The sequence below is a fragment of the Manacus candei genome, unplaced genomic scaffold (genome assembly GCF_025592945.1).
Source record: "Manacus candei isolate 608988 ecotype Guabito, Panama unplaced genomic scaffold, ASM2559294v1 h1tg000008l, whole genome shotgun sequence".
Taxonomy (NCBI): Eukaryota; Metazoa; Chordata; class Aves; order Passeriformes; family Pipridae; genus Manacus; species Manacus candei.
Window position 1 is genome coordinate 8,252,672 of NW_026138056.1, and position 21,220 is coordinate 8,273,891.

A 21,220-nucleotide genomic window follows, 5' to 3' on the forward strand; every position below is an offset into this window, starting at 1 on the left:
TTGGGTTGGAAAGGATGTCATAGATCATCTACTTCCAGCTCCCCTGCCAAAGACAAATTGCATCCAGAGAGAGGCTGGAACTGAGTAAGGCAGCCTGATCTGCTCCCTGTATAACAACCACTGCAAACTAAGAAAAGGCAGCAGATCTTTAAAGGCCCCATCAAACCCAAATCATTCTATGATTCTGTTAATGTGAACATTACTGACCTTCTGCATTTATATGGATAAATTCTGTGTTTATTAGTAATTACCTTAAGAAAATACATAGCTGAAATATAATTGTCATTAGAACAACATTTATGTTCATTAAGAGCATGGGTCATACAATTGCATTAGAGGACTTGACAGATATTTTTCAATCCATTGCCATAAATGCAGAATTTATGAGTTAATCATTAAGAATAAGTTTAAAATGATCAAACTGATTAGGTGAGTTTACTTCAGCATGATGATTGCAGCTGAATTGTCAGTAAGAATTTCTGTGAATAAGATGAGGACATTTGATTTGCCTAGACTTTGAGCAATACCTTTTTGCTGGCACTGCTTCATTATGAGTAAAGTTAGAGCTGTCACAGCTGCTGCAGATTTAGTTCTTGTTTTATTATTCATGCATGCTTAACTGAGGGGGTTTTTTTCTAGTGGATAGGTGGCTGTGAGGTGTTGATAAATATATAAGTGAATGTGGTTCTCTGAGGACAATACCTTGAATGCTTCTGTATTTTAACTATGATCTTGTAGGAAGTTACCAGTAATGGGTTGGCAGTTTATCCTTTCTGCATGTGGCAAGTTAGAGGGTTTTGCCTTTGTTTTGGGGGGAGTTTAGAGGGACAGCTTTCAACCACAGCATAGAGTTTAGCGCTTCTCTGCAGCTTCTTTATAGTTGTTTTCAGAGGTTTGGAGAAGGAAGCTAATTTGAAGGACCATCAGAACTTTGTAGTCCGTGCAATCCTCTGCATTCCAGTAGGTAGAAGCAGCAGGGAGTTGAATAGTAGTTTAAAATTAATGTAGTTGCTATTATCCAGAAAGTTTTATTGCAAAATAATTTTCCATCATCTCTCTATTAACATGTATCATTAAACATACAACTATGTGGTGGGTTGAAAAACTATATCTTAGGTTTCTTTCGCTGAGCTCAGTATTTTACTTTGCTCTACATGGGGATGGTAGCTTAGAAAGAATGTGTAGATTGTATTGATTAAAAACGAATTGTGAAAAAATGTATCAGCTTAAGAATTTGAAATTTTGTCTCTCCTTATGCTTTTAGTCCCTGCTGCTTTTTTCTGTTTCTTTTTTTCCCTTTATCTTCTGCCTTTTGAGAGAGAGGGTGGAATATAATTAACAAGACTGAACAAGTTCTTGTAATGAAAAGTTTCAAATGTGAAACATATTTTATCAGTTTACTTTGTTGTTAGAGTTCAGTTTTAGAGTTGAAGTATCTGAGATTATGCCTGCAAATTAACATTATGGCTAGCATTAGAAAAAGCATTTATGGTGGACAGTTCATGTATTCTCTTGAGTGTTCAATAACCAGTCCCTAGCATGGGACGATCACCCAAGCATTCTGTTCCAGCCTTCTTCTCCACCCTATTTCTTTTAGTGAGAGTGCATTCACTTAAAAATTGTCTTTTAAAACTCATTTGCTATATGATAGTAGTCAGGAATCAAAGGTAAACTTACTGTGACGTTGTCTGAACTTAGGATAACATTTTCTGCTGTCCTTGACAACAGAAAAATTAAATGCTTTGTTTTTTTTAATGTCACTTCCACCTGAGAATATCATCATGGAAGAAAAAGAAAAGATGATACACATTTTAGCATTTGCTTCAACTGCTGACTCCTTTTTTTTTTCACCTTGTGGCCTTACCAAATGTAGGTTTTTGGAAAAGGCTAGCCTACTTCATAGAAATGAAAAAAATCCTTGTAAAACTGAGACAAATTTGATAATTTATGCCATATATTTGTCATAGGAATCAACTTAATAAATTGCTGATACATGTTTTGATTCTGAGTGTTAGTGGAAATTAGATCATCTCTATTTTTCTGTTGTCCTGGTATTAATGAGTCTGGGTATTGGTATCCCCAGTGAAGTTGGGTAAAGAGGCAGCACTGAGCTCAAATGTTCTTGACTCAACCTTGCAGTAAAACAGCAAAGTCTTTGATATTTGCTTTGATGCTTTTGAAAGGAAATACTTTGACTTAGAAATAATTGATTTTGCATCTACATTCAACAAAATTCATTAGTTGTCAAAACATTTTAAGTCTGTCGAATCCATATTTTCTTCCAAAAAAAAAAAACTTGGAAAAATTTCAGCCATCACTGTGTAGTTTCCACCTAGCTAGCAAACCACCTAGGAAAACTGGTTTCATTATTTTCCTGTTGAATGATCATGTGCTTCCGTACTTGTGTAGTCATAATAATAACAACAAGAAGCAAAGGGAAATGTAAATAGCCATAACATTCAAGCATACACACTTGAGTATTCAAGCCTGTTTTACTAAGAAAACCTATTAGCAATTGTTGACTTCAGGAAGTGATCCAAGCATGTGAATTTTGTACTTCATCTCATTTCAAAAGGCTTTTGCCTCTTTCTGACTCTTCCACATATGAATTCCTGAGCAAATATTTAAGTATGTCTGATACTTAAAAAAAATTCAAAAAGATGTTAGTGCCATTTCCCACTACACTTTACAGGGGAAAATACTGATTTTTAATTGTTTATAAAATATTTACATGCCATATATGCACTTGGAGATAGGGTTATTTTCTATCCTTAAGTCAGAAGATACATTTGCACATAACTACAGAAAAAGAAGCCCAGGCCTCCTTTTGCTTCAAGCATCCTTGTAGCTAGCAATTATTTGATTCTCTCCTTCAGTTATTTCAATATACTTCTACAGGTTCTGTTCTGAGAAATCTGCTGGCACCAGCGGTGAGAGCTGCTGCTCATACTTGTAAGCTCAGTTTCTGGAAGGAAGACTGTTCTTTTAATTTTTTTTTTCTGTGGGCAAATTACAAGCTGCAACCTTTAAAAATTAAACCTGAATAATGGACTATTTTGAAAAAAAAATAGAAAGTTGGAAACTTTGGATGGTTCAGAGGCTTTTTTCTCAATAAAGAACTGCTGGGATTTGTATAGGAGTAGTTTTACAGGGTATTTAGATACTATTCATCAACGATTATACATTTAATAAAATTTAAAAAAAAAAAGGCATACAGATTACCATGTGAAAATTTGCCAAAAGTTGGTTTTGTTTTTATTTGTGATTCTTTAGATAAAAATATCCTGGTTTATATTTTTATTTGATTTATACAGATCATATTCATTATTTGTCCTAAGTAATTCAAGCAGGTTATGTAAGGTATATGGCACTGTAAGTAGAAATAATGATCAGAATGCAGTGTTGCAAGAGGGATCGTCAGCTAAAATCTGCACATACTCCATTTGAGTGTTTTGTGTGGGAAATGGATGGCAGAACTCTCTCCTTGCTCCTAATGTAGGCTTCTGTGTCATATTTAACCCATAATACAGCCTCCGTTTGGAGGTCTAAATGTGATGTAAATGATAATGTAAATCTATTTTAAAACAAATTTCTTGTTTTAGGGGTCTTGCACCTACCATCCTGTATTTTCTTCATTCTATAAAAATAGATGGACAGTCCTATGCTGTTTCAATCTCATAAACAACAAACAAAAAACCTGTTATTGATGTAGAGATGGCATCAAAAACTTCTAACAGCTCTCAAAAATACATCAAGGCCAATTACTTCTAAGCCTTTATGAAAATAAAAGAAAGCAACTTTCTCTAGCCCATTTTTCTGGATAATAATTAGAAGGTTTAGAGTTGCCAGCCAGGTGGTTTTAGCTGTGACAGCTGGAAGTATAGCTTCTTTCTTTATTTTAATCTCTGCTAATCAAGTGTTTCTGAACCTCTTTGTATATTGTGATTTTTTTTTCTTTTTTCCCCAGAGTAAACCTATGCTGCCTCATTTTTCCTTTTTGTCTTGTTCCCCTCCAAACAAACAAATAAATAAACAAAGCCTTATCCATGCAGGAGAAAAAAAAAAAAAAAACAAAACTTTCAGAGAACCTGTTTTTTTCTCTATGAAGTTTTACTTCATGTTTCAAGTGAGCAATGTTAGCCTCACTACCTTTTCCTCCAACAGAAGAAGGAGGATATGCCTTCAAAAGCGCAATAAGAACCCACTAACTTCTTTTGCTCTTTAAACTTAAACCTCACTGGAGCAATGCTTTCGACCTTGATATTCACACTGCTCACCTCCAGGTATTCCCTGCCAGCCAGGACCATTGCCTACTGCTCCCAATAGCTGCCTTCCCTGCCAGTTGTTCTTGCTCACTCTGTCTGCTGCTTTGCTCCGTCAGCCAGTCTGCCATTATCTCCCCATCTGTTCATTTTCACTCTTGCTGTTCTTCCCAGCCACATTTCTTTGCAACTCCTATAGGGTTTCAGTTCTTTTAGAAAGGATACAGTTATATCGATCAATCCACCTGGAGCCTTCCTTTTTTTTTTTTTTTTTTTTTAAAGAGGAAATGCTCAATCCTTTCTCATTATTCCCTTAGTACAAACTTTTTTTTCCATCAAGGGTGTAAGCTGCAGCATTCTTTTAGGGTGACTTATCCAATTATGGTCAGGTTAGCTGTTTATGTTTACCAGATAAATTTTCCCCAATTTTACCATTTAGCTATGTTTGACAGGAATCTTGCCAGGAGCTGCAAGAATTACCCAATCCATGTGTGAATCGAGTTTGATCAGCTCAAGCTTTTGACTGATTACAGGCAGCTTCCTTTACTGTCTGACCAAGGTCAGCACAGCCCCACTGAACTCCCCACTGAAGTTTCCAGGGAGAAACTGCTATCCAAAGATCTCAGGAGGACAATAGACATTTACTTCATGTCTCCTATGCGGATCATACAACTCAGTGGGATTACTGATTGGATTTTTGTTATTTAAGAGTATGAGTATAGTTGATGTACATTCATTTTGTGATAAATTGTAGCTATCAGGTCCTGTTTTGTGGAGTCTCCAACAATCAATTCTTTGCTGAATTTCTGTCCTGAATATGTGCAAATTAACTTTCCTATATTACTGCAGTGTGTTGCACACTTTCGTAAGAGAAATGCAGCTTCCAGTTTCTCTGTTTACTTGAGTGTCTTTTGAATTATATTCATGGCCTCCAAAATTCTTGTAATCCGTCCCAGCTTATGTGATAGTCCTTGTTCCATCATCTAACTCACTGATAAAAATAATAAATAATACCATACTGCACATCATCTCTTGTGAACCTCACCCAAGTAATCCTTGTTTTTGTCAGTGATTAGATGTTGTTATCAACAGCTGTAAGCTTGTTTCAGTGTTGTCTGCCCTAGACCATGTCTCCTTTATTTTGCCTGTGAGGATATCGTGTAGTAACCATGGCTTATTTATACATGCCATTTTTTAGCCTGTGAAACCCTTTCATTTCCAAGCATATTGTTTCAGAATTTTGGAATAAAATTTGCACTATTGAATTTGGGGTTTTTTGGACTCTGAGGATTTAGCACTGTACATCTTTCCTTTTACACCCAAGCTGATATTTTACTAGATGTGCACTCGTCCTGGTTGGCAGCTGTAGGAACAAGGGTCTCATATGGCACAATGGAGTGCTTCCACCTGTTTGTGTCTTTGGTTTGCTTTTAAAATGTAAATTGTTGCTGTGTTTAGAAGAGCTGTTCAGTGCTTTTTAGCAATTAAGGTTGGCACCACTGTATACAAGTGCCAGAACAATTCTTTTTAATATACAGTAAATGATCTCAGTGTCAGATATAATGGGTGGTTATGGTGTACTTGTCAGTTACATCCTTCTCATTTTGCAGCTAAGTGAAAATGAGAAGTAGTGAGTGAGTGATTGATGAATCTATTTTTCCTTCCTGTTGAGTAGCAGTTTTATTTAAAATTACTTAGCTGATTTTTTTTTAATTCACATTTTCACTTGAAACTGAAAGTACTTTAATTTTTTCTGTTAGCCTGGTGATACTTGGGGTCCAAACATGCAGTGCCTATACAGCCCTTTGTAAGTATTCCAGCTACTGGGGAAACCCTGGAAAGACATTTTTCTTAGAGCACCTGATACTCTCAGTCAGTGTGCAGCTCTTACTATCTCCCTGGAATTGCTGCAGTGTTTCCCTTCATGTTTAGTCAGCTTCAATTGCTAAATATAGATGTGGGACCAGTACTGCTCTTGCTCTGTTAGGGTGGTTTATTTGACATGGTAGTTTAAAGGGAACACTTCTGCACTCCCATCAGTCGCAGGCGCTTCAGTGTTCCATAACTATCTGTGGGAAACAAGGAGGGAAACCCCTTTCACAGGTGACACAGCACACCAGTGGGGCAGTTGAAAAATGCAGCATGATTCTTGGTCATAAGTTGATCTGTCTGTCACAATGGCAACAAGATGAAATTTGATCCAAATTTAATGAAAGCATGAAATTCTGCTCTCAGGAAACATGAGATTTGCAAATGCATCATGGGGAATGACTAGCTATGCAGCTGGAATAGCAGGGTCTATTTGTTTGGATCTGAAGCTGAATGGAAATCCGGCAATGTGATGCAGTTACAAAAGAGGCCACTGTTACTCTTCTGTGAAATGTGGGGAGGTAATTGGTCTACACAACTAAATAAATGTCACTCGGGTCTCAGATGTACCGCTAACTGTGGACACTGTACTTTTCAGCAGTGGTTGAGGAATGTATTTTTGATGGCAGGAACATTTGTTAGAGATCTAGATATATATCTATGGGAAATGTTTTATTTTAAATTTGATTTTTAAAAAGGAGTTAATTGGGAAGTGCAGTCAACATCTGTTATCATATAAGGTACTGCCAAAAGGAGGGCGAACTCTCTTTGCAATCTTCCTTACTGAAAATTTTAAACATCAGATTAGAAAAAACAATTTTAGAGATGGCCTATATATGTGTCCTTCATCAGAGCAAGATATTCAGCCAGAGGTTTTGATATCCCTTCTATGATTTTGTTTGTCATCCTTTTGCAGAAAAATATTCTCTTCTTTACTCTTGTTGGGACTCCCTATTTTTAAAGGATTCCTTAGAAGAAAATATTTTCATCCTGTACTAGAAGTCTCATTATCTTACAGCATTTTACTGAAAGCGTTTTACCTGGTATTTATGCCTTTTTACACTGAGACTGGTGAGCTGCAGATTTCAGGGAAAACCATGAGAACAGCCTTAAAACAAACTCCACTATTTTTCTTTAGCAGAATGAGAAGAATATTAGGTAAATTAAAAATGTTGCACTTCAGAGAGCTTCCATGGATGTTGGTAATCTGATGCTGTGGACTTCCAGTAACATGGTACTAGGGATATATTTAATTACCTCTGAATGAGAGACAAAGTGTTTTATATCATCTGTTCTAACTGTATTTGACAGTTGGCAGTCAGGGGAACACTAACTCAAAATGGATTAAATTCACCAAAGTAGGCATTCTCTTCCTGCTATTTGTTAATCACCATTTCTTTTTCCAAGTTGCTTCAAAATAGGAGAAGGAATGACACCTGAATGGAGTCTGAGGGAAAACATAAAAACAGCCACCTTAAATCTCAGATAATATTCCTGTAGAAATCTGCTGCTTTTCATAGATAAATCAATTAAACATTCTGCATCATTCACTGTGCAAATGGTTGTATTGAACTACTCTGTATTACATTGTGGTTTTGAGCATTATCTGAGATGAGAGGGAAACTGGCTCCCAAACTAGTGTGTACTATCTCAGCTAAAGAATGAGGCTGTTTTTTCTCCAGTGCTGCTTCATAAAGCAAAATATGGTAGGCAGCAATAAATTGAGTCAAAACAGTTAAAGAGAAAAGAATCACATTCTGTACTGCATCCAAACATCTTTGATTGCTTTATGTCTGTCTTATTCAGGGTAATATGTTTCTTTCTGCTATAAGGCGTGGAAGAAGTCAAACAGAAATACCAGCTCTATCCAGATGATTAAGTTTGACGAGGAAACAGAAGGTGTTCAGTGTTCTGTTTTTCTTCTCAGGAATAGCAGAATTCCCTCTGTATGGCACATTAGTATTGGATCCTTCATTTCTTTTGTTTTGTTCATCTGGGATGGGTCAGAAGGGGGAATAGAGGAACCAAGGTAGCCAGGTAGATGTGGAGACATCAGTACTGTATTTGATAATATTTTTTACAAGGAACATTTACAATTGTTTTCCTCTTTGTCTCTGATAAACTCCCAAGTTTTCTAGGCATGTGTACTTACAGATAGACCAAAGATGTCCAGATATCCAAAGATATGATGAAAAAGAAAAACTTTTTCTTACAGGAGTTGCCACTATCATGAGGCAATTGATATTAAGATACACTTTTCTGGAAGTATGCTATCTAAGTCCTTAAAAAATTCACTGCACTGTATAAGGGTTTTGGTGCCAACTGATATCAAGAGTCACAAAACTTTTTCTATTTTTCAGTCTAAAGATTCACCATATATAACTTTGTTTTTTAATAGATTCATATAATTTTTTACATATCAGCATAGTCTTTTTCAAAATACTTCCACTAAATAAAAACTTGGTTGCAAAGTAATCTGGATGAAACGGGAAACTGTTTAGCAATATTAGTTGCTCTCTACAGGTTGTCATCTGAATGGTGCAATATCAGTATCACTAAAGAATCCTGTTCTTGCTCTCTCTCTCTTTCTGCTTCAGATCACTTACTTGAAGGGAGTCATCTAGAAATTTTAGAGCTCTCAAAGAACTTCCGTTCTCATCCAGTATTTTCTGAAGAAATGGATTAAGTGGTTTCACTAAACCTTAAGAGAAGTTGATGAAAAAAAAATGGATGGAACTGGGCCAAGTTAGAGGTAGGGACATGGGTGCATAAAGGGGTGGGGGGGGCTACTTTCTGACAAGTAGCTGTGAAACCCATAAAGTCAAGAACTTTCAAGTTATGAATGCTGGGTTTATAGTTGAACCATATGCAATTAATTTAGGACCTTTGAGCATACACATTATCATGCATCTGGTTAATTATATGCTTAGAGAGAGTCTCCTTCCTACTTTCCACAAAACATTTGCTGGCTCAATGTATGAGGTAGATTTACTTTAGGGCTGTACATAGAGATGGCAACTCATTATAAGTGAAGCAGAGGACTCCAAGACGACTGTGTTTGTGACATGGCTACTTGGGTTTCAGCTCTGCCTCTGCCCCAGAATTCCTCTATGGTGCTGGAAAAATGATGTAGACATAAAGATTCTAAAGCATAACTCCTCTCTCAGTGTTGCTTTTTTCTGAGGGACTCATAATCAAGAACTACGGGTTTAAAACCTTAAGTTGGGAGCACTTATATCTGTAGCTGGGACCAGCTGGGAACTGTGGTCTGAAGGTGAAAAGTGCAATAAAACGTGAAGTAATCTGAAAGATCAGGCATAGGCTTCTCAAATTTGGTTGCCCAAAAGGAGCTGTCAGTTTTGTTCATTCTTGTCTTAATCTTTGTGCTTCTGGTCTCAATGTGTCAGAGATATGAAAGAAAATGTGCTCAGTCAGTTGTAAACAATGAAGTAGACAAAAACTTTCATTTGGGTATATATATGCCCTTAACTTTCAAGTATGTTTACTTGAAATACGGTTACATCTGCTGTATTATATTAAACTGGTCTTCACTGGTGACAACAGAATGAAGTATTTTTAAGGATAGCTTAAGGAGAACAGGAAGCTTGCTTGTGGGTCGTTAGGGAATTTATGGCAAGGAATTGTGCTTTTTTTTTTCCCTGCTTCTTGCCCATGAATACAAGGGGAAAAATACAATGGAATTACATAGGGAATTTCCCTGGGAAACACTGAAGGGTGCTGTGGGCAGCAGAGGTCTAAGTACTGTTGTTCTTAGATTCCAAAGCCAGGGATGAGATACATAATTGTCCAAAAGACAATGGAAAGGCACAGAATGGGAACCTGTCTGATGTAGGTTACGGATGTTTTTTGGGATAGTGCGTGGTTGTAATAAACACTGGCCTCTCCACACTGATGGTTGTGTGGTTTTGTTCATTAGTGCTTTGCTTCTCTCTCCACCAGCTCGCACAGTACTCGCAGAGAAAAGAAACTACTCAGAAACATCTCAGTTCAGTGAAAAGGCACTTTATATTTTGTTTAACTGCCTTGAAAAACTATTTTGTATCAACTGCAACGGTTGAAATAAAGCAAAGAAAGTGTGGGGAAACCTCAGGTTCTCCCTCTGGTAAAACAAATGGAAATAGGTACTCATCTCTCTACCTAATTCTTTGAAAGTTCAATATTACACCTCCTGGACAATGTGTTCATTTGCCTTTGCAAGGATGAACTGCCTGCCAGAATTCCCAGGGTGGAGTGCTTTCTGTTGTTGACCAGTAGCAAGCATCAGCAAAGAAGTAATAGGCTAGTGCATTTATAATAATATATTTGATTTAACTACATCTTGCTTATTTAAAGTATTTATTAATTATATTTCAAATACTTCTTCTGACTTGCTAACTTGTTTTTAATTAAATCCTTGTTAAGTTGATTGACTTAATTGAAATAAATGCAACACCCTGATGAGAACTGGGTTATTTTGAATCTAGTTAACCTTCAGAAGAAAGTGGTTTTTCTTCTTCAGTGTAATTACCATTGGGATTAGCTTATTATGCACATAATAGGTGACCTTTTGTGTTGTCCAAGGTAAATAAATATGGAGAGGTATTTGCTGCATGCGCATAAAGTATACAAGTTTTAATATAAGGTACAAACTTGCTGTTTGTTTTGTCTTTTGGGGCCCTTTTTTGTTCAGACAGACTTGCTATTTTTATTATGAAAGTTCTGAAAGACATGAGTCAGGAGAGAGGCCCTCATGTCAGGTGCTATGCAAAACCTTGGAAAGCATAAATGGATTCAGCTACTCAATCAGGCTTTATTTCTGACTGTAACTTGTTTTTCCTAGGCTGCCTCTGTATGTCCTTGTGCTGCTACCTCTTGAATAAAAATGAAGCTTCAAAATTGTAGTTCCTCTCTTTCTTCCTCCATCAGACTTGTCAATTCTCTTTAAAAAAAGCATGATGAAAAGCCCTAGTGATTGCTGTGTAGGCCTCAAGTGCAGAATCATTCCAATCAAGGCTTCACTTTGTTTTTCAAGGCCCATTCATTGGGAATACTTCTGTTAATTGTATTGTAATCTGTCCTCATACTTCATTTAAATGCTGACATGGGATACAGAACTGCTGTGTTTTAATGAGTGTGATAACGACTTGAGACATAGCATACATGTAGCAGGAATAGAGATGAAAAATATAATTATGCTTTACTTGACAATATCTGAGTAATATAAAGCATATAGATACCATCACAATTTAAATAGCATCAAAATGTAAAGACTCCTGGCTTTGCATCTTGAATAAGTCATATGTAGTGTTCCTGAATATGTCACACAATTGCTCTGTGCATTGTTTTCATCAGTTATGAAACAGGGAATAGGCATTCTTATTTACCTCTGCAAAGTAAGTCAATTTAAAACTTACATGTAAATATCTTTCTTCCTGTTATTATGGCAGTGTGATGTTAAATACTGAAGGTAGAAACCAAAGGGGTCTCCACTGAGTTTTGTTAGGACCAGTATCATCAAGACCCATTTGTCATCAACATCTGAGAAAGGACAGTCTGATTCTTCTTAGTTTATGAGTCCTTATAATCAAAAATCCCTGCAATGGTATTTTTATAGTCTGCAGAATAGTACCAGTGTAAATTCTGTAACCACTTTCTTCAGCATGCCTGGAGACCTTCCTCAAAATGCAGAGTAACATCCTGCAATACATGCATTATTTTCTCAATACAGGTTTAAAATTAACAGTCAAATTGAGTCCCCTTTAGAGGCAAAATTTATGTTTTATGTAATGTATCTATTCCAAGCCTTTCCTTTGTTAGGTTCGAGGTTGTATAAACTACTGTGCTTACTGCATCTTCCTGATGAGAAAAATACTGTTTGTGCATATTTAAGGTTCAGAATACATTCATTTGTGATGGTAATGGAACGCTGATTCAGGCCATGTGCTGGGGAAGTGAAAAATGTTTCATTCATTTGGTCCAGATGCAGACTGTAGATGAGGGAAGGGAGATCAAACTAGATTCAATATAAAACATCTTTGCATGTGCTTTTCCTCAAATTCAAAAGCAAGAATTGTAGGAGGTAATATTTTCCTTTTGTATTTTAACAGCACAGTAATGGTCCCACACACACTAGAAATCACTGCTATTGTCACCTGTCTCTGCTAATCAGGCTTTCAGTGTGAGCTAGTATTAAGTTGTTAAGATATCATTCAAAGCCAGATAAAAAAGATATTAGGTGCTGATTAGCTTATGGAATGACTAAGTCCATAAGTGTTAGTTTGTCTTCAAGAAGGATTTAATAATATAAAAGTCAAAACTGAGGATTTCACAATGCAAGAAATCACGCTTTTTTTTTTTCTTCAGTAGTCTGTGGCAAATATTTTCAACAATCTGACCCTGTGCCTCCCAAGTGAATGATTGGTGTCTTCCTCTTTTACTTAACCCATTACATTCCTGAGGTTTTTTTTTCAATATATTGCAAACAAGCATTTAAAAAGGCAAAATAAAGACCTTTCTGTTGTTTGATATGGATCATGATGATGCAAATCTAACAGCAATCCAAGTCACCAGTTATTTATGTCCATAAGATACCAGTGTAGAATTCCAAACAGGAAATAAAAATTAATACAAATCCTACAGTACAAGCAGCAGAAAAGGCAGAGGCATCTGAAGAGCCAGATGAGGACAATGTGCTGCCTCACATTGAGACAAACAACTGTCATGTAAAAACTTCAAATTCTGACTCTGAACTTGCTTACCATGGTGATTTCCTGGGATTTATAAACTTACATTGACTAGAGGTTGTGCCACGTTAAAGGTGTTTTATGTAAATATGACAGAGTTGAGGCCAGGGAACCCAAACACATGTACCAAAATCTGGCTCTGGTGGCTCACATATGAGCATGTCCTGGTGCTCATCTTAAGTTTAATTGTTTAAAATACAGAGCCCTTGGATAATTTTTTAACCAAATTCATCTTTTTTTCTGTTAGCCTTTGCTACAGCCCTTGCTGTTTGAATGCCTTAGAGGAGATAGCTGATAACTGCCTCTGGTTTCCTGACCCGATCTTAATGGTCAGATAGATGGCAAAAGTATGCTTTACCACATGGATTGGCTGCTTATACTTAGCTTTAAAAGGTTGAAAACATCCTGTTATTTTTACCTCATGCTTGCAATAGCGAACTCTCTTTTTCCTCTGAGTTTTTGCTTTCTTGTTTTTCACTTGAAGATTTTCAGCTCTTTTGAAAGACTGAAAAGTTTGCAGTTGTTCAGAGCTTCTGAGTTCTACTGTACATGCTCAGTCACCAGTAGTGACTGAAAAGTGTTGTCACTGAACTGCTCTTGGAAAGGCTGCCTTGTGACTTGATTGGGGACCATTTCAGCTGCCTCTAGGTGATACCTACCCCAACACTTGTAGGAGTCACTTGTGCCACCCATGGCACCTCACTCTTAAGTGAGGTCAGTACTGAATGGTATGGCTAAGTGATAAGGTTCCTTCTGGGTAAGGGATGTGTTTCACACCTGGTTTGAAAACTCCCACTACATCTGACTGGGCAGTAATATGACCTCTGAGTTTCTGTGGCTGTCAGTCTAATGCTGTAAATTTATATTAAGTGTTCTTTCAAAAGTCAATGATGTAATTTAATAAAATACATTTTATAATACTTTTTTAATATTGCATTAAGTGATGGCAAATTATATTGTTAAGAAAAAAATAGACTCGTCAAAGGTAAAGTAGGAATAAAAAGGATGAAGCTACTACAGATTTTTCCTATTTTTATGCCTCTCAGTTCTCAGATGAATATATATGACTACTGTTGTACCAATAGAGAAATATTATTATTTTAATTCCTCTGATGTAGGTAATCAATTAAAATATTACACATGTCATTTTGTCCTTGGTCTCTCTAGAAGGCTCTTACTTAAGTTTTCTTGCTCCTTAATAACTTGGTTCTACTTGGTTGAAGCTTTGAAGAGATGAAATTTCCTTTCTCTGACAAAGAATAAGATCAAAGTTACATTAGCTTGAGGCATTGATATTTTCTTAATTGGAGCAAGTTTTGTTCTCCTCCTTGGAACTCTCACGTAGAAATTAAAGCACAGCTTTCTTTTCCAATCCTCTGTTGTTCTTTCTCATCCAGATGATCAATTGCGAACCTTATTTGTGAGGCTTTGGACCCTGTGCTTTTGGAATGTGGTCTCATCTTTTTCTTCTGTAAAATTTTCTATCAAGAGACTCTGGGGAGGAAGCAGAGACTCCTCTTTTCCCATCATAATGCTAGAATTTGTGCTATTGTGGTTTTCATTTAGAAAAAAAAGTCTCCTCTACTTAGGCTTATTCATCTGGGAAATGTTGCTGGGGAATGTTACATTGTATTTTTCTCTTCCATTTATTCTTTAATTAAGCAGATTTAACCTACTCATAATTTGTGTATACTCTGTGTCTAATAGGCTAAAAATTAACCTATAATATTCCTAATCTGTCAGGATCTCCTCTTTAAGTTACAATACGTGCCAATATTTTTTTCATATCTGAAGGATACTATCTGCCAGTTGGTAGCCACAGGCAGAATGTGCGTATTTGTTCTGAACTCACATCAAATTGAAAATCTTATGATTTCGATGCACTTCAAGTACTTTGATTAAAAGAGTCGATGCACAATCAGGTTTGTCCATGGTTGTTTCTTTGATGAACATGCTGAAACATTGAGTTGTGATCTACCAAAGGCTGGTGTAGTCAGATAGCAACCTTTAAAATAAAGGGTACATTCTGTCCTAGAGTTTCTGTGTGGTGTTGGGCAGGTGAATTAACATTTCTGTGTCCAAAGACTGCTTCTCTAAAGGGAGAACCGGAGTCTTCATTATTCTCTTGTTTGCTGAGAATGGATATTCTTAATGACTAAGACTCTTCGTGCAGTCTGAAGTACAGTTGTTCTCCATCTTAGCTGGAGTATATAGACCAACAAAAGTTTTAATTTACAGTATGTAAGTAATACCTGTTATGGTCTTGTCAAACAGAGACCTCTAGAAATGCTACCAAATGCTGTATCTCAATGTCTTACAATACCCACAGGATAGCTAAAGACACTGTTTATCTTGGCTCTGAGGTAATGTACTGGGCATGCATTTCCAATTGTATGGATGCCCAAGTTGTCTTAGTGGTGGGGACATTCCCATCTTATTCAACTGTAGCATATTTTATTCATTATAGAGGTGACTTAGTGACCTTTGTTGTGAACTTCATCTCCTACCTGTCAGCACAGTGGCAATAAGGTGTCTGTTAAAAAGTTGATGATGCATTTTACTGATGTTAACTTGTCTCCCTTTTCTCAAATACCAAAAATGATCACTTTATTTTTGTTTTGTGGAGAGGAAAATATCACTATTTGAACTACATTATTCTGCACTGAACATGCTTTGCCCATTTAGTGTTATGCTCCTTGGGGGAGAGGTCCTTCATTGCTCAGTACGTTATCTATTGCTATAACAGATGCATACAGTGCATCTGTACATAACAGTGCATACAGAAATAAAAGGGACTACAGCAGATCTGTGTGTCTGTTATTAAAAAAAAATCCCTGTGTTTCTGAGGAGCCTGGAATACTTCATTTCAGTAGGACTTACCAGTGATGGCAAGGGCTTAAAACAGTAAAGATCACAACAAAATAACTGCCATTTTGTCTAGACCCTGTTGAACATTCTTTTAGGTCAGCTTTCAAGCATGTATTATTTTAGTTCCAATGGGTATTTATTAAACATGTAAATGTTGGGATGTCTTAGGATCAAAACTGCTACATAAAGCCAAAGACAAGAATGTGTTGTTGGAATGATTTGAGTTTATACAGGAAAGAAATATTTTTCCCTGCCTTTCATTCCAGTGTCTGATTTACTCTGTTTTCCTTTTAGATCCTTTTTAACCTTAACTTAAAAAAATGTATCTATAAGTCTCATTAATGTGAAATTAGCTACATTTTCCCTTTCTGTGAATAAGACACAGACACTCTTAGATGCTGCTGCCTTTGACAGCTTCTGTGAGCCAAGACCTGTTTGCAGAGGTCAAAAGCAAAGCATAAGGACAAGACGCTGAGAAAAGTTGCCATGATCATCCACTTCTCAATGAAGACTGTTAGGCAGAAATATTCTTTGAGAGACAGAACTGAAACACTGATGTTTGGTCATGTAAACCTGGATAGGGTATAAGTACAATAAGGATCAATTCAGTATCGGCAGGAAAGTGGATTAGATTCGTTTTGGCTTTGCCTTGGTGAGGAAGTAAAAGCACTGTTAGCAAAGCAGTCAACAAACACATGGATTTTAAGTAATTTTCCCTCAGAATGATAGGTGATAGCCTCAAAAGGCTCTATTATTACTAATTTTCATTAAAATGGGAAAGAATGAGAACTGAAAGATCTTAATGCTTATACTGATTTTTTTTAAAAAAAAATGTACCAGCTCAAATGTAGCTCTGTTAAATTCTGGACCCAGTGAATAGATTAAAAATTTTTAATTATGAAATTCAACACTTTCTCTCCCTCTGGTTTTCCAAAGTGAGCATTTTAATCACCCAGTTACATAGACAGGTCACTCTTTCGAAGGAGAAACCCATGATTCAGATAAAAGGAAAAACAGAATAAAACTGACATTGTATTTACTGATTTAGCTAAGTGTCTATATGAGCAGGCTGCTTATGAGAGAAAAGTGCAAATCAAATGGATAGAGGCCTTTTAGTTCAAGAGTTTCTGAGCAGCCTAGGTATGTTTGAAACCAGAGGTAATAGTTTATTAACGCAGCATGATCTCTGTTCTCGAGTCTACAATTTGATCTCACAGTTGTACTTCTTTCATAGCTCTGAATTATAATGAAACAAAATGAGGCCAAATTGGTTTGGGTTTTTTCATGGGCCACATGACACTGTTTAGTGCAGTTTGAGTGGGAAGAGGATCATGAAGGCTCTAGGTGCGCAGTTACCATTGAACCAGGCATGGGATCACTGGGGCTTGGGGTTTTTTGGTGGTTTGCTTTTGGTTGTTTCTGCATTGTGGTTTTTTAGAGACAATTCAAATAGTCTGAGCTTTCAACATTTTTCACTAGGAAGTAAGTTTTGCAGATATCAAGTAATTCTTTTGTTTCCTTCCTATATCTCTCACAGGTTTTTAGCTTTCTTCTGTTTAAAGCAGCATGTAGAGTATTCTCTCTAGGAAGGGGGTTCCCTGATGGAAGGGGCCATAGGGAAGGTGTCATCTTATTGCAGCCAAATTCAAAACTGAGGCATCCTAATTTCAAAAGTACTATGTTGGAGAGTTGAATACAATATCTAAAAACATAGCCAAAAATGAAGTTTCTTTCTTTTATTTTTTCAAGTCAAAGATGTCAGGAAGAAGTTGACACTGGAATTTAGGTTTCAAAATGAGCCTTAAATTCTGGCTCTTGTTTATAGGACATCAAATCTCAGTGAATCAAAATAGTTTAGTGTAGTGCAGTTCTGAATACAGTATGGTCAGACTCTTCAGTGAGGATGTCACTCTTTTACCTGGAGGATATTATCTTAGAGAATAAGGATTTCCCTTCCTATAGCCTTTCAGAAGCACCACTGCTAATAATCATTTAAGGACACCTGAAGGTGTTCAAGGTGTGTATCTGAAAGAAGACTTTTGAACATTACACAGTTGTGTATACATAATATTCAAGAAAATTCTCTGGGTTTAGTTTAATCTAAATTCAATTATATAGCAATATTTTAGGTAATTGTTAATTTTTTACAGCGAGGCTTTATAGTCAAGCTGCATTTAATTTGTTGTACAGTGTTGTACAGTACTTGGAGATTTCAGGAAAATAAATGCAAAACCATCTAACTACAAGTAAAATATGAATAACATTCAATTTAATACTCTAATTCTTTACTTATTACTTATTTTTATAGTGCAAGATGAAAAGTTGTGGAAAGGTTCAATGTTTCTTTTGCTTTTATATTAGAAATAAATGTTAGTCCACTAATTTTATGAGACTGTGTGTCCCTTTAGAAAAATATTAGTAGTTTTCCCAGAATAGAATACGCCTGAGATTGTCTGTCCCTTAATGCTAGGACAAGCTATTGCACAGCTGGAACAGTGTCAGAAGGTCAAGACTAAGGAGCCACAGCTATCAAGACAGATTTATCTAGGTCATTTGCTATCAGTCAGCTGTCTGTTTACAGCTGTGCACCAGGGAAGTCATACTACTTCTATTAGGTTATGTTTATTCAAGCAGCTGATTGCATTATGAAAATCACATTTAGAAGAATTTAAAAGTACCCAGGAAAATAGACAGCTGTATAGAGGAGGCATTTATGTGTAACATACATTGAAATCTGTCATAATTAGAATGTTTTTTCATGTCAAAGTTATTAAATGTCAAACAAATAAACATTCGCTTATCAAGAAAATCTATTTCTACCTTATTTTTCTCTGGGAAAGAAAGCACATTTTGTGAAAGAGATGGAAATTTGATTGTACTTTCTTGTGCAGGTTGTACACTTCTCTAGGGTCATTACAGTGTTTTTACCTATCTTTTTTCTGACAACTGTTAGAAGACAAAGAAGTGGGTCAGGAATTCAGGCTCAATAAGTAGCAATGATGCAGCAGTAAATGTCAAAGGCAACTAATGCTTCTTTCTGCAATCACACTGCTGTGAAATAAGTGTTTGCCAGGTTTTATTTATGTTTCCCAGAAACAAAGCGAGCTCTAATGCCTCACATTGTGACACTTTTTCCAGTAGTCTCGTACTCTCCTACAAGATGCATGAGATTTAAGCTAGGCTCAAACCACCTATTTAATGAAATTTCGAAATTTCAAATTTTAAGCTCTTACTTCAGCACCCTCAACTCTTCCCACCAAAGAAACAAATGCTCTAAGGGGGTCCAAAGCCAAGGAGTTCTGAATATTTGTACAGGAGTATCACTGTTAGCTGATGTCACACTGCTACAGATAATTACACTGCATTTCAGATTGGCTTTTGACTGGTTATGCCTTTCAGGTGTCTTTGCCTATAGACTCTGGACGGTTGCTTACTGTCTGTGAACTTTTCCGTCTAATTTTTAATTTTTTGTACTTTTGACTTCTTTAATATCCTAAGAGAATGAGTTCCTCAGTATACATGCACGATCTGTGCAATTTTTTTTCCTTTGGTTAATTTTAAACCTTCTGTTTTGGTCATAAGACAGCATCAAATTTTTGAGTTATAGTAGGGAATAATGGCTCTTTTTCCATCTTTTATGCACTCCCCATGGCATGTTGAGCTTATGTAGAGCCACAAAAATAGTTTATGACCTTCTGAACATTACAGAATTGAGTTTAGAAATATATATGCACTGATTGCCTCATCTGCTCATATATTGGTATATCCTAGTACTTTATATCTTAAAAAAAAAAAAAGTATGATGTTACAGAGAAAACATATTCCAGAAGATCGTTTCAAATAAGATTCCTAGAATCTCAAATATATTCCCAATTTTATTGGTGATTTGAAGTTTTACCTCCAGCAAGCTGTTTTATTTTTCTGTGCCAGTGCTTCTTATCTGGTCCATTGCATGCCTTGCCTTTATCAACTTTCAAAAAGCAGCATTTTTTTATATCTATTGACACGGATTATATCAAAATAATCTTTTAGTTCAGTCTAATGTGTCTGCACAAACAGCAATAATGATGGCTTTCAGGAAAATGTGTGAAGAAAATTCTTTCTGCCAAGCAAAATTGTTACAAAGGTTCTGCAAGGGTATATGACGTTATGTGTGACACCCTTTGCTTAGAGTCAAGAAGGAGATGTACAGCTTAGAAATCTATCTTAATTGTGTCCGATGGCTATAATTTGCTGATATCACTTGTAATTCTTGTCTGTTTGCAACTTTCAGGAAAATTTAACCTTGAGCCTGCAAGTTGCCAGTATGCAAACCCTGCATGTTCTGTATAATCACAGCTCCCTGATGCCTTCTCAGCTCCCTCTTCTCTTTACTCTCTTATTTCACGTCTTGAAACAGCTTTAATTGATCATTTTTCAGTCCTGTGGTCCAAAGGCCTCAGGGGTTTGTCGACTAAAGTGCTTGAAAGTGACAAGAAAACATGAAATCATATATTTATATAGCTCTGTCTGTATGTGACATTTTAAAAGATATTGAGACATTAGCTTAAAATTTTTAAGAGCTGTGAAAAGCTGTTGAGAACAACATTTTCAGCTTGTAAAACTCATTATGAACAGCATCTCAGCTACCTCGTGGGTGACTGGGGAGTCATTCCTCTTCCTTAACTCAGCAATAATGCTGAGAGGAAGAGAAGGATGACTTTTTACCTGCTATTACATGCTGTGAGCAACTGGAGGGAGCAAGATGAAAGTATTGGCTGCACCTCACTGTCTGTTGAGAGGAGGAGTGACTGAGAAAATAGGGTGAATCCTATGCAGCATTGAAGAAGGGAAATGCAACAGGCTCATCCCAGTCAACCTCACTGGGCAGGTGGGGAAGAACTGATGCAGACGTAACGGAGTTCTTGATCTATGCTTCTCTTAGGGAAGATCTTCTTAGGAAAGTACTTGCTTATGTTGTCCGTTCTTAGTAGCTACTGGTAGTTTCAAGTGCATTCAAGTATACATTTGAATTTGAGATGTGATAAATATGGGAATATACAGTGCCAGAAGAGGTCTGGAATCAGTCAATGATGGCTTTAGAACAGTGCAGGCGCAGTCCATGCTAAGCTGGGTTTGCAGCACTTCCAAACTTGTTACTATTCTGACAGACTTCAAAATAGATCCTTCACATTTGCAGGGTGAAAAGGGTGTAAAATCTGAGAATGAGTGAAAGAAAAACAAAATGTGTGAAATAAGGAAAGAATGTTCTCCAGAATGCATATTTCATTTAAAAATATGTACTTAATTAAACAAGAGAATTCTGTTAGGTACAAAGACTTGATGCATTTCCTTACTAGATGCTAACTTTATTTACATATTAGCAGAAGATGTGTTCTTTATTTAGGTACTGGAAATTTGCATTAAATTGTACTGTAAAGCACCATATAAATGGAGCTTTTTAGGGCTTCCATTCACCACTGTCCTTAGACTGAAGTG

At 36.4% G+C, this 21,220-nt stretch overlaps 1 protein-coding gene across 11 annotated transcripts in view; it reads left to right on the plus strand.

The window, feature by feature from the left end:
* The window catches only part of DLGAP1 (DLG associated protein 1), a 413,568-nt gene that overhangs the window by 50,852 nt on the left and 341,496 nt on the right, over window positions 1–21,220 (plus strand). For 4 of the 11 annotated variants that reach the window (XM_051773060.1, XM_051773102.1, XM_051773075.1 and 1 more), the window contains exon 2: window positions 8,729–8,883. The exons of 6 other annotated variants lie outside the window; for them this stretch is intronic. The gene's annotated coding sequence lies outside the window, so the exon portion shown is untranslated. Of the gene's footprint in view, window positions 1–4; window positions 85–8,728; window positions 8,884–21,220 lie in introns of those variants that run through there. One more of the 11 variants, XM_051773069.1, reaches the window with a different exon arrangement.